The sequence below is a fragment of the Mesocricetus auratus genome, unplaced genomic scaffold, assembly GCF_017639785.1.
Source record: "Mesocricetus auratus isolate SY011 unplaced genomic scaffold, BCM_Maur_2.0 Super-Scaffold_6730, whole genome shotgun sequence".
Classification (NCBI taxonomy): domain Eukaryota; kingdom Metazoa; phylum Chordata; class Mammalia; order Rodentia; family Cricetidae; genus Mesocricetus; species Mesocricetus auratus.
In genome coordinates, this window is record NW_024429184.1 from 45708118 (window position 1) to 45719807 (window position 11690).

An 11690-nucleotide genomic window follows, 5' to 3' on the forward strand; every position below is an offset into this window, starting at 1 on the left:
TGCCATACACAGGATCTTCTCACAGCAGTTATTTTGGGGCAAGAACATTTTATTAGATCTCAGATAGTTTGTGGAGAAAGGAGTTAAAAGTCAGAGCCTACACGGAATGGTCTTTAGGGATATGTTGTTGTCACATTAAGAACTTGGAGAGGTGTTTTAGTGTTTTGTAGCTTATGAATAAATAGTTTTAAAAAATGAAGCCAGGAGATGTGACTCATTCCTTTAATCTCAGCACTTGGGAAGTAGAGGCAGGGGGATCTCTGTGAGTTCAAAACCTAGCTTGTCTACAGAGGGAGTTCCCTGTCAGCCAGAGCTACACAGTGAAACCCTGTCTCTAAAAACCACATACACACAAAAGTTTTGTTAATTGGTGTTTATTTTTCATATATGTTGAGTTTCAAAAGGCAATTTCTTCCAAGTATATGATAGGCCATCTTAACCCCTATACTTTCCTCTCCCCACCCCCTTTACTCACCTATAATCTTCTTCCTTCTCTTCTGCTTTTTAAGTATTATCCATAGTTCTCAAGAAGAACAGAACCAGTAGAATGAATAGATGGGTACATATTATAAAGAGGGTCTCCTGAGATTCACTAGGTAGCACGGTGATGGGTGTTTGTATACTGCAAAGGTTGAAAATGTGGTAGCTGCTCTGTCCTCGAGGCTGGATGCTGCTGGATGCTCTGATTGCCCCAGATGCTCTCAATCTGGAGCTGATTACATGAAGGATCCCAGGAGAGTCACACGGTCTTCATTCCATGGTGGAAGACTGAGGAAGCTGGATTCCAGGATCAGCAAAGGATGGCCCCAGCAACAGAGTGGATGCTGATACCAGCAATGAGTGAAGGTGAATGCAGACTCTACAGCTCTCCCCTTAGACCTGCTATATCTTGGCTGCCACCAGAAGGTGCTGCCTACTCTGGGGCGAGGATCTTCCAGTAAATCCTCCTGGGAAATAACATCACAGACATTCCCAGATGCCTGTCTTTGAGCTGAACAAGATGAAATCAAGTTGACAACCAAGATTAATGGTTAGAGAAGTATATATCTAGCAAAGATTTCCCCGATGTTTGGTGGGCTGTCCCTTCACGCTGGTGATAATTTTATTTACTGCACAGAAGCTCTTTAATCTCTTGAAATCCTGTTCATCAGTTTTCAGCATTATTTCCTGAGTTCTTGAGGTCCCCAGATTATCTATTTGGAGTTGATTTTTGTTCAGGGTGAAATGTGGACTAAGTGGCATTCTTCTGGTGGATTCTAGTTTTCCCACACCATTTGTTGAAGAGGCAATATTTTTCCCTCCAATGTATGTTTATCTAATATATTTGGCATTTCTGTCAAAATCATTAGCTTAGCTATACAGATCCACTATTTTCTTAATTTAATTTGAAGGGAAAATGAGTCACACTAAGAATGCTGGGAAAAGGTAGTTGGATATTTATTAAGATAGAGAGAAGTAAGTTACATGAAAAACTGAGAATTGGGTCAGTGCTCTATGGTCTCTGAACCTCAGCTGGGATCCAAGAGAGAGCTTTCCCTTTCTTTTCCCCCTTATGTCCCTTGCCTTTACCACATCCCTCTATCCACACCCCAAATGGGCATAGTCAGTACCTCAGGTATGTGAGATCTCCCGTACAATTCCCCTTTTAGTCTAAATAAAAGATTTAGACTTGAAACAAAACTCAAACATATACAGCATATATACATAGAAGGTGATAAGCAAATTATAATCTGCTTATATCCTATCCTAAGTATATCTATCCCATCTAAACCCTAAACTTATCTGAAAGGGATGTCCAAGTCTGAACACCTCCTTCCAATCATAACCCTAAATAATTGAAAACTAACCCTAACAGGTATAAACTGTCCTGCAATATCAACAGTAGGGAAAGGGGGCATAGTATTTTTGAAATTACTTCCTGATGAGATGGGATGATGACAACCTCATGGGATCCTGTAGGAAGAAAATGTTAGTGTAGTGAAAGTCTCAAGTGTACTAACTACAACATTTGTACTCAGTCTCTGTTGGTGGGAGATGCTTGATTGAAGTTCTTGACTGAAGTTCTAGTGTTGATTGAAGCTCTTGTCTAAGGCTCTGGCCAGATTGTAGAAGGTGCACCATGTTAGTTCATTGATCCGGAGGTGTGTAGAACAATGTAGTCCCAAAACGGTTTCAGGATGGTACTTGTCAGGTGGAGTCAATGATGTGGGATACCATTTTCTTTTTCTTTTTAGATTTTTTTCTATTTAAATTAGAAACAAGATTGCTTCACATGTCAATCCTAGCTCCCTTCCCCTCCCCTCCTCCCACACTCTCTCCTCAACCCACCCAATCCCCACTCTGTACCCCAGGGAGGGTGAGACCTCCATGAGGGATATCCAGAGTCTGTCATTTCATTCAGGGCAGGGGCCTAGGCTCTCCCCCAAGAGTCCAGGCTGAGAGACCATCCATCATTGTGGGATGGGCACCAAAAGTCCATTTTTATGCCAGGGATAAATAGTGATCTACTACCCAAGGCCCCATAGATTGCCTAGGCCTCCTCACTGACAACCACATTCAGGGGGGTCTGCATCAGTCCCTTACTGGCCTCCTAGCCATCAGTCTGGTGTCCAAGAGCTCCCTCTTCTTTAGGTCAGCTGTTTCTGTGGGTTAAACAAATCCAATCTTGATCCCTTTGCTCATCAGTCCTCCCTGTCTGTCACTGGATTCCAGGAGCTCAGTTCAGTGTTTCACTGTGGGTGTCTGCCTCTGCTTCCATCCATAATTGGTTGAAGATTCTAGGATGGCATATAAGGAAGTAGTCAGACTCATTATCAGAGAGGTGCATTTAAGGTAGTCTCTCCACTATTGCTTAGTTTGTCAGTTGGTGTCATCTTTGTAGATCTCTGGAAATCTCACTAGTGCCAGATCTCTCCTCAAACTTATAATGACTCCCTCTATTATGGTATCTCTCATCCTGCTTTCCTCTATTCTTCCCCCTACTCAACCTTCCTGCTTTCCCATGCCTTCCTCTCCCCTCCTCTTCTCCCCCTTTCTTTTTCCTGGCTCCCTCTCCCCTCCCCCCATGCTCCCAATCTGCTCAGGAGATCTTGCCTCATTCCCCTTCTCTAGGGTACCATGCATATCTCTCTTGGGATCCTACCTGTTTCCCTGACTCTCTGGCAGTGAGATTGTAGGCTGGCACTCCCCTGATCCATATATGAGTGAGTACATACCGTGTTTGTCTTTTTGTGACTGGGTTATGTCACTCAGAATGGTTTCTTCTAATGTCATCCATTTGCCTGCAAATTTCAAGATTCCATTGTTTTTGTTTCTGCTGAATAGTACTCCATTGTGTAAATGTACCACATTTTCTCAATCCATTCTTCAATTGAAGGGCATCTAGGTTGCTTCCAGGTTCTGGCTATTACAAACAATGCTGCTATGAACATAGTTGAACATATGTCCTTGTTATATGAATGTGTATTCTTTGGGTATATGCCCAGGAGAGGAATTGCTGGATCTTGACTCATTTCCATTTTCCTGAGAAACTGCCATACTGATTTCCAACATAGTCATTCAAGTTTGCATCCCCACCAGCAATGGATGAGTGTTCCTCTTTCTCCACATCCTCTCCAGGATAGACTGTCTTTGGTGTTTTTGATTTTAGCCATTCTGGCCCCTGTAAGGTGGTATTTCAGAGTTGTTTTAGTTGCATTTCTCTGATGGCTGAGGATGTTGAACACTTTCTCTGTTTTTTCTACCCTTTTCTAAAATTTAAGTTAGAAACAAGCTTGCTTCACATGTCAATCCCAGCTCCCTTTTCCTCCCCTCTTCCCCAGCCCCCCACACCAGGCCTGCCAGTTCCCCACCCAATCTCCATTCCAATCCCCAGGGTGGGTGAGGACCTCCATGGAGGATCTCCAGAGTCTGTCATTTCATCCAGGGCAGGGCCTAGGCCCTCCCCCAAGAGTCCAGGCTGAGAGAGCATCCCTCATTGTGGGATGGAAAGCCAAAATCCATTTGTATGCCAGGGATAAATACTACCCAAGGCTCCATAGATTTCCTAGGCCTCCTCACTGACACCCACATTCAGGGGGTCTGGATCAGTCCCATGCTATCTACCCAGCCATCAGTCTGGGGTCCATGAGTTCCTCCTTGTTCAGGTCAACTGTTTCTGTGAGTTAAACCAGTCCAATATTAACTCCTTTGCTCATCAGTTATCCCTTTCTGTCACTTGATTCCAGGAGTTCAATTCAGTGTTTAGCTGTGGGTGTCTGCCTTGGTTTCCATCAGTTGCTGGATGAAGGTTCTGTTTCCTAGTCTCTCTGGCAGTGGGGTTGTTTGATGGCATTCCCCTGATTCATGTCTAAAATCCATATATGAGTGAGTGTATACCATGTTTCTCTTTTTGTGACTGTGTTACCTCACTCAGAATGGTTTCTTCTAGTGCCCTCTATTTGCCTGCAAATTTCAAGATTCCATTGTTTTTTTTCCACTGAATAGTACTCCATTGTGTATATGTACCACATTTTCTGTATCCACTCTTCAGTTGATGGGCATCTAGATTGCTTCCAGGTTCTGGCTATTACAAATAATGCTGCTATGAATACAGTGGAACAGAAGTCCTTGTATGAATGTGCATCTTCTGGGTATATGACTAAGAGTAGAGTTTCTGGGTCTTGTGGTAGACTGATTCCCATTTTCCTGAGGAATCTCCATACTGATTTCCAAAGTGACTGTACGAATTGGCACTCCCACCAGCAGTGGAAGAGTGTTCCTCTTTCTCCACATCCTCTCCAACATAAATTGTCATTGTAGTTTTTGATTTTAGCTATTCTGACAGGAGGAAGATGGTGTCTCAGAGTTGTTTTGGTTTGCATTTCCCTGATGGCTAGGGATATTGAACACTTTCTTAAGTGTCTCTCAACCATTTTAGACTATTCTAGTGAGAATTCTCTTTTTAGTTCTGTAGTCCACTTTTTAATCGGTCCTTTGGTGTTTTGGAGACTTGCTTCTTGAGTTCTTTGTAAATTTTGGAGATCTGTCTTCTGTCAGATGTGAGGTTAGTGAATGTCTTTTCCCGTTCTGTGCGGGCCCCATTTTCTTTCCGACGTTTTTGAAGATTGCTGTTAGGAAATTCCTTGTTCTTTGTGGAAAACCCAATGTTAATGTCAACAGAGAAATTTTCAACTTTTATATGTATGCTTAATGGGAAAGGCAATAATAAGGAAGATGGTAAGTATGAGGCAAATCAGACTTTCAGAGAAAGAACCTAGTATAAGCAGATGACAGTTCCTAGGTTTTGTTTTCTTCTGTGTTACATCAATTGGCTCCTTGATATAATATAGAAACTCTGAATTTTATTTTACCAACCAACACAGTTGTATTTAGAGGAAGAGAGCCAAATCCAACTCCAAAGCCAGCTTCGGTTTAAGTGAATTGGGACCAAAAGAGCACTAGGAAATAAAGAGAAATACATATTGTAAGTACAAGGTTAAGATAATTAGACATTGACACCAAACATTAGATTCTTGTATGTTTGATGGTCCTTTTGATAGTTATCCTCTCTTCTTCAGGTATGGCATTTAAAATGGTTTATGGGATTTCATGACAGACACAACTGCTCCTGGCACACCAATTACATCTGAGAGGAAGATGGGCATTGAAGAAACTTGCTATGGAGTTTGCCGTTGACATGGCAAGATGATCCATTTGGTCAAGATTCTTGGTAGCAGCATTTTTCTCAGGTGGGCTCTGTTTTGCTAGAGACCAGCATAGTTGCCTGGCCAGTGCTGGCAGTAAACTTATGCCCGCCATCTTGGAAAGACAGCAGTTAAAACAGCCGTGTTTTTTTTAGCAGATAAAAGACACATGGCCTTGGGTAGTATTTATCCCTGGTGCACAAATAGACTTTGAGTGCCCATTCCACAATATTGGAGGCTCTCTCAGCCAGGACTCTTGGGGGAGGGCCTATGTCCTGCCCTGGATGAAATGACAGTTATTGGAGATCCACCATGGAGTGCCTCACCCTCCTTGGGAATTGGACTGGAGATTGGGTCGGGGACTGGGGTACCTGGTGGGGAGGAAGGGGGAGAACGGGAGTGAGAAGGAGCTGGGATTGACATATGAAACAAGATTGTTTCTAACCTAAATATAAAAAAATAAATGAGAATGATTGTTTCTGTAAAAATAAAAGACACATGGCCAGAAAAACATAAAGACTTACAGTAAGTCAGATTCAGATAAAGTAAAACCTCTAAAATGTTTAAAAATATACATATACTTGGGAGAGAAAAAGAAACAAGATAGTTGTAAAAGAAATACAGAAGCTGGACTGTGGTGACACACACCTTTAATCCCAGCACTCCAGAGGCAGAGGCAGGTGGATTTACAAAGAGAAACCCTGTCTCAGAGAAAAAAATAAAAGTAAAAGAAATAGAGTAATATTAATAGATTAAATAAAAAAGCCATGTAAAGATGGAAAATACACAGAGAGTCTGGATACTGTATGCTATTGTGTTTTTCAGTTGTTCACTTGCTAAGGAAGGAATAATTGCTGAAATATACTTGAGTATAAATGCTGCTGAATTAATCCAACTTATATCTTTTGAAAATGCCTTGACTTCAAAATTTAAGTATAAGGATATGTTATTTTATTTGTGTTTCCACAGAAAACGAAAAGCTGTGGATTCCTTCCAGACTTCTATGGTTTCATAGAAGCAAGACCTCCGGAAGCAGTGGCCCAGGTGATCCAACACCTAAAACAGCTGAGATGATGCAGCCTTGCAGACTACAAAAAACAAGGACTTAGCTAGGTTTCTGTGTTTTGTCATGATCCCCATTGTGTGGATAGCGCCCCCAACCAGCAGGAAGCAGTTTGGTATGAACAATGCCCAAATTCCCAAATATTGTTTATCAATTTTCGTTTTCATTAAATGGGGTTGGTTACAAATGGTTAATCATCACAACCAATCTCTTTTTAAAGGTAAAAGGGAGATTATGGTATAGAAATGAATATTTTGTATTGGAATGGATCTTCATTTATTGATAAACCAACCAAGGCTAGGCACCTCCCCTCATAGTAAGGCTGGAAGTAGCAACCCAGTATGAGAAAAGTGTCAGAGACAGCCCCTGTGCTCATTGTTAGGAGTCCCACAAGAAGATCAAACTACACAAATGTCTCATATATGAAAAGGATCTAGGATAGTCTCATGCAGTCTCCCTGGTTGTTGGCTTAGTCTCTGTGAACTTATATGAACCTAGGTTAGTAGATTCTGTGGGCCATACTCTGATGCTTTTCTCAACTCCTCCAACTTTTATAACCTCTCTTCTCTGTTTCCTACAGGGTTACTCTAGCTCTGTTTAATGTTTGGCCATGGTTTCTGTATCTGCTCCCAATAGTTGCTGGTTGAAGCCTCTCTGGTGACAATTGGGCTAGGAACCAAGATATGAATATAGCAGAATATTCTTAGAAGTCATTTAATTGAATTTATTTATTCATTTTTATCAGCTGTGTTTAGTTCTATCTGAGGTCTCTGGGCTATCCAGCTCTGGGTCCTGGTGCTCCAGGCAGTGTGAGGGGTGGGCTGTCTCTCATGGCATGGGTCTCAAGCAGGACCAGTCATTGGCTGGTCAATCCGGCATATCTTGTAGGCAGGACAAATTGTAGATCAAAGATTCTGTGACTGGGTTGGTGTTCCAGTCCCTCCACTGGAAGTCTTGCATGGCTATAGGAGATGGCCAGTTCAGGCTCTGTATCCCTCCTATGGTCAGGAACTAAGGTCACCCTTGTAGATTCCTGGGAATTTCCATTGCACTAGCTTTCTAACTTGTTCCCCGTGCTCCTCACCCCTATTCCACTTTTTTCTCCCACTTCTCTCTCTCTGTACTCCCCTGATCTGAGACCTCCTGTTTCCCCCCCAGGGAGATTTGTGCATCCCTCCTTTGAGCCCTCCTTGTTAGTTAGCTTCTCTGGATCTGTGGATTGTAGAATAGTTATCTTTTATTTTACAGCTAATACCAATTACAAGTGAATACGGTTGTCTTTCTTGGTCTGGGTAGCTCACTCAGGATGATTTTTCTAGTTCTATCCATTTGTTTGCAAATTTCATGATGTCATTTCTTTTAAAAGCTGAGTAACAATCAATTGTATAAATGTACCACATTTTCTTTATCCACTCTTTGGTTGAGGGATATCTAGGTTGTTTCCAGTTTCTGGTTATTATCAATAAAGTTTCTATGAGCACAGTTGAGCAAGTGTCCTTGTGGTATGATGGAGTGTCCTTTGGGTATATGTGAAGGAATAGTATAGCTGGAACTTGAGGTTTCTCAATTTTCTAAGATTCTGCTATATTGATTTTCAAAGTGACTGTGCATGTTTTCACTCCCTCAGCAATGGAGAAGTGTTCTCCTTGCTACAAATCCTTGCAGTATGAGCTGTCACTTGTGCTAGTGATCCCATTTTGACAGGTTAAGAAACTCAAAGTAGTTTGGTTTGCATTTGCCTGGGTAAGGAAGATAAACATTTCTTTAAATGTTTCTCAGCAACTTGAGATTCCTCTGTGAGGATTTTCTGTTTAGATCTGTACATTTGTTTTATTTTGATGTCTAATTTCTTGGGTTCTTTATGTATTTTGGAAATTAGCTCTTTGCGAGATGGGTTGATGAAGATATTTTCTCATTCTGTAGGCTGCCATTTTGTCCTATTAACTGTCCTGTTAATACTTTGTACAGGAAGTTGTTTTCTGTGCCCATGGCTATTCCCCACTTTCTCTTCTATAAGGGCCAGTGTATCTGATTATATGCTGAGGCCTTTGATTCAGCAGTACTCTATTATAAAGGCAATAACCTCATCCATGAGAACACTCTCTAAAGTCTTCATTAAATCTGAAAAGCTCTGGCTCATAATACTTACTGGGGGTTGGGTTTCACTATGTACATTCTTTTATTTATCATTTTTTATTTTAATTTTAAATAGCTTATTTTGCATGTCAATCCCAGTTCCCTCTCCCTCCCCTCCTCCCGCACTCCCCTTCCCCCCCAGCCTCCCACCCTATTGCCAATTCCTTCCACATAGGGGATATCTAGAGTCTGTCATTTCACTCCAGGTAGGGTCTAGGCACTTCCCTAAGAGTCCAGGCTGAGAGAGCATCCCTCTTTGTGCTATGGGCACACAATGACTGTTTGTATTCCAGGGATAGACACTGATCCACTGCTCAAGGCTCCTTAGGATGCCCAGGCCTTCTCACTGACACTCACATTTGGGGGGTCCAGATCAGTCCCATGTTAGCCTCCCCGCTGTCAGTCTGGGGTCCAAGAGCTCTCCCCTGTTCAGATCAGCTGTGTCTGCTGGTTTTGCCAGCCCATTCTTTGCCAATTTGCTCATCACTCCTCTCTCTCTGCCACTGAGTTCCTTGGGTTCAGTTCAGTGTTTAACTGTGTGTTTGCCTCTGCTTCCATCAGCCACTGGATGAAGGCTCCCAGATGGTTATAGACATCTAGTTCACTATCAGGAATGGGCATTCGAGGTGGTCTCTCCACTATTACTTAGCTTGTCAATTGGTGTTATCCCTTTAGATCACTGGAGGTCACTCTGGTACCTGATCCATCTTCTAACCTATGATTCCCTCTTCCCCCTATTCTACCCCCACCCACTCAACTTCCTGTTCCCCCATGACCTACTTTGTCTTTCTCTTCTCCCCCTCTCTTCTTCCCAGCTCCCACTCCCCCTTACCCCTCACCATGTTCCCCATCCATTCAGAGGATCTTGTCTCCATCCTCTTCTCTTGGGTACTATGCATATATGCATATCTTTTAGGTTCTTTCCTGTTTCCCAGACTCTCTAGAAACCATATATGAGGGAGTACATACCATGTTTGTCTTTTTGTGACTGGGTTACCTCACTCAGGATGGCTTCCTCCAGTGCCATCCATTTACCTGCGAATTTTGAGATTCCATTGTTTTTTTCTGCCGAGTAATACTCCATTGTGTAAATGTACCACATTTTCTCCACCCACTCTTCAGTTGAGGGGCATCTAGGTTGCTTCCAGGTTCTGGCTATTACAAATAATGCTGCTATGAACATAGTGGAGCAGATGCCCTTGTTGTATGAATTTGCCTCATTTGGATATATGCCCAAGAGTGCAATTGCTGGGTCTTGCGGTAGATTAATTCCCATTTTCCTGAGGAATCTCCACACTGATTTCCAAGGAGGCTGTACGAGTTGGCACTCCCACCAGCAGTGGAGTAGAGTTCCCCTCTCTCCACATCCTCTCCAGCATAAATTGTCTTCGGTGTTTTTGATTTTAGCCATTCTGACTGGAGTAAGATGGTATCTCAGAGTTGTTTTGATTTGCATTTCCCTGATGGCTAAGGATGTTGAGCACTTTCTTAAGTGTCTCTTGGCCATTTTAGCCTCCTCTGTTGAGAATTCTCTATTTAGATCTGTACCCCACCTTTTAGTTGGATCCTTTGGTGTTTTAGAGACTTGTTTCTTGAGTTCTTTGTAAATTTTGGAGATTAGCCCTCTGTCAGATGTGGGGTTAGTGAATATCTTTTCCCATTCTGTGGACTGCCTTCTTGTCTTGTTGACTGTGTCCTTTGCCTTACAGAAGCTTTTTAGTTTCAGGAGGTCCCATTTGTTAATTGTCGATCTCAGTGTTTGCGCCACTGGTGTTATGTTTAGGAAGTGGTCTCCTGTACCAACTCATTGGAGAGTATCTCCCACTTTCTCTTCTCAAAGTTTCAGTGTGGCTGGATTTATGTTGAGATCTTTGATCTATTTGGACCTAAGTTTTGTACAAGGCGATAAACATGGATCTATCTGCAGTCTTCTGCATACCTGTACCCAGTTATGCCAGCACCATTTGTTGAAGATGCTTTCTTTTTTCCATTGTACAGTTTTAGCTTCTTTGTCAAAAATAAAGTGTTCATAGGTGTGTGGGTTAAAATTAGGGTTTTCAATTCGGTTCCATTGGTCTACCTGCTTATTTTTGTGCCAATACCAAGCTGTTTTCAGGACTATAGCTCTATAATAGAGCTTGAAGTCAGGTATGGTGATGCCTCCTGAAGTTCCTTTATTGTATAGGGTTGTTTTGGCTATCCTGGGCCTTTTGTTTTTCCATATAAAGTTGATTAATGTTTTTTCCAGGTCCTTGAAGAATTGTGATGGAATTTTGATAGGGATTGCATTGAATCTGTAGACTGCTTTTGGCAAGATTGCCATTTTTATTATGTTGATCCTACCAATCCAAGAGCATGGGAGATATTTCCATTTTCTGGTATCCTCTTTGATTTCTTTCTTTAAAGTCACAAAGTTCTTGATATACAGGTCTTTCACTTCCTTGGTTAACATTATCCCCAGATATTTGATGCTGTTTTTGGCTATTGTAAAGGGTGATGTTTCTCTGATTTCTTTCTCAGTCACTTCATCCTCTGTATATAATAGGGCCACTGATTTTTTTGAGTTTACCTTGTATCCTGCCACTTTGCTGAAGGTGTTTATCAGCTCTAGGAGTTCCCTTGCGGAGTTTTTTGGGTCACTTATGTAAACAATCATATCATCTGCAAATAATGAAAGTTTGACTTCTTCTTTTCCTATTTGTATCCCCTTGATCTCCTTTTGTTGTCTTATTGCTGTAGCTAGAACTTCAAGTACAATATTGAAGAGATATGGAGAGAGTGGACAGCCTTGTCTTGTTCCTGATTTT

The 11690-nt window shown here is 41.9% G+C and overlaps 1 long non-coding RNA gene across 1 annotated transcript; it reads left to right on the top strand.

Annotated features, from left to right (window-relative positions):
* The first annotated feature begins 633 nt into the window (after positions 1 to 633).
* On the top strand, positions 634 to 6709 carry LOC110340354. The gene is made up of 3 exons (XR_002382155.2): positions 634 to 846; positions 5559 to 5729; positions 6654 to 6709. It is a non-coding gene; the product is annotated as an uncharacterized LOC110340354 (long non-coding RNA).
* Positions 6710 to 11690: the final 4981 nt, after the last annotated feature.